The sequence below is a fragment of the Callorhinus ursinus genome, unplaced genomic scaffold, assembly GCF_003265705.2.
Source record: "Callorhinus ursinus isolate GAN/ISIS: 27379988/994484 unplaced genomic scaffold, GSC_fseal_2.0 scaffold14, whole genome shotgun sequence".
Taxonomy (NCBI): Eukaryota; Metazoa; Chordata; class Mammalia; order Carnivora; family Otariidae; genus Callorhinus; species Callorhinus ursinus.
This window is the reverse complement of record NW_027397076.1, coordinates 46,557,117-46,559,315: the sequence shown is the minus strand read 5'-3', so window position 1 is coordinate 46,559,315 and position 2,199 is coordinate 46,557,117. Positions and strand designations below refer to the sequence as shown.

At 44.5% G+C, this 2,199-nt stretch overlaps 1 pseudogene; it reads right to left on the bottom strand.

Annotated features, from left to right (window-relative positions):
* Window positions 1–975: 975 nt before the first annotated feature.
* On the bottom strand, window positions 976–1,646 carry LOC112832692 (ubiquitin-conjugating enzyme E2 C pseudogene; annotated as a pseudogene).
* Window positions 1,647–2,199: the final 553 nt, after the last annotated feature.

Sequence of the window (2,199 nt, the reverse complement as noted above, 5' to 3'; positions counted from 1 at the left end):
CAACAAAAAAATGTCCAGGACCAGATGGCTTCACTGGTGAATTCTACCAAACATATTTTTTTTAAGATTTTATTTATTTATTTGAGAGAGAGAGAGAGCACAAGCAAGGGGAGTGGCAGAGGGAGAAGGAGAAGCAGGCTCCCCACTGAGCAGGGAGCCAGACGTGGGGCTCAATCCCTGGACTCTGGGATCATGACCCGAGCCCAAGGCACACACTTAACCAAGTGAGCCACCCAGGCGCCCCTGAATTCTACCAAACATTTAAAGAATTAATACCAATCCTTTCAAACTCTTAAAAAAGAAAATAAAAGAGGAGGAGGAATGTGCTAACTCATTCCATGAGACCAACATTACCCTGACACAAAAGTCAGAAAAAAACATCACAAGAAAAAATAATTATAATTCAGTGTCATTCAGTTCATTTATAATACTACGCAACCATCACCTCTATCTAGTTCTTTTTTTTTTTCTTAAGATTTTATTTATTTGATAGAGAGAGACACAGCGAGAGAGGGAACACAAGCAGGGGGAGTGGGAGAGGGAGAAGCAGGCTTCCCGCAGAGCAGGGAGCCCGATGCGGGGCTCGATCCCAGGACGCTGGGACCATGACCTGAGCCGAAGGCAGCTGCTTAACGACTGAGCCACCCAGGTGCCCCCCTTCTATCTAGTTCTAAATCATTGTCATCACCCCATAATAAAACCCCATATGCATTAAGCAATCACTCCCGTTATCCCCCTATCTCCAGCCCCTGGCAACGACCAATCTTTCATTTTTATGGATTTACATATTCTGGATAATTTATACAAATGGAATCATACAATATGTGATCATGCGTGTCTGGCTTTCTTTCACTTAATATGTTTTCAAGGTTTATTCACATCGTAGGATGTAACAGTTGCTTATTTTCTTTCTTTTTTTTTTTTAAACCCAATGTATTTATTTAATATATTCATCACAAGGGCTCAACCAGAGACTTAATTTAAAAAACCAGAAACAAAACAAAAATGACACCACAGCTTAAGATACAGAGTCCTAGACAGAAATGAAGAGAAAGACTATCTAAGGAGAAAATAAAAAGACAACACAAAGAGAGAGGCTGGACAGTCAGGGATCGTGGCTGGAGACCTGCTTCGAGTAGGTCTCTTGCAGATACTTCTTAAAGGCTGTGGGGTTTTTCCAGAGCTCGGCAGCATGCGTGTTCAAAGGACTATCAATGTTTGGTTCTCCTAGCGGGCTCTGGATGGACAGCAGGATGGTCCTGACATCATACAGGGCAGACCACTTGTCCTTCAGGATGTCCAGGCAGATGTTTCCCTGGGTGTCCACGTTGAGGTGGTAGCAGGGTGTGAGGAACTTCACCGTGGGCGCGTTGTAAGGGTAGCCGCTGGGGAACTCCCGCGAGAGCTTATACCTCAGGTCTTCATAAACTGTGCCTGCTGCCCCATGGATGGTCGCCACCCATTTGAAAAGGTTGTTGGATTCAGGGAAGGCAGAGATGCCTTTGTCACCAGACATCATGGGGGTCATCAGCTCCTGCTGTAGCCTTTTGCCCCCGGGGCCCTGGGGCCCTGGGCTGGGCTCCTTTGCAGACGGCGGCGACGCTGGCGGCAGCTGGGTCGCGGTTCTGGGAGGCCATCCCGGGCGGTGCGGGGGGGGGGGGGGGGGGGGGGGCGGCCACCGGGGGGGGGGGGGGGGGGGGGGAGACAGGAACTCGGAGAGCACGACTGCAACTGCCTAACAATTGTTTATTTTCTAAGACAGGAGAAAACTTCCAATATTTTACCATTAGATGTGTGTGGTGTTTGCTGCAGGTTTCTGGTAGATACCCTCTGTCAAAAATTTTTAAAGTCTTCCCTATCTCTAGTTTGCTAATAAGTTTTTAGCCATCAGTGGGTGTTGAATTTTATCAAATACTTTTTCTGCAACTATAGAGAGGATTACATGGCTTTTCTCTCTTATTCTGTTAATGTGGTAAATTACATTGTTTGGTTTTCCAATGTTAAATCACACTGGAATTACTAAAGTCAAGCTGATTTTAATGTTTCTTAATGTCTTTTAACACATTGATAGATTCTAGTTGCTATTTTGTGTGGGATTTTCACATCAAAGTTAATGAGAGAGGGGCCTGTACTTGTTCTACTTTATAATTTAAATTTATATTTAAATTATATATAATTTAAAATTTTTTCAGGTTATAT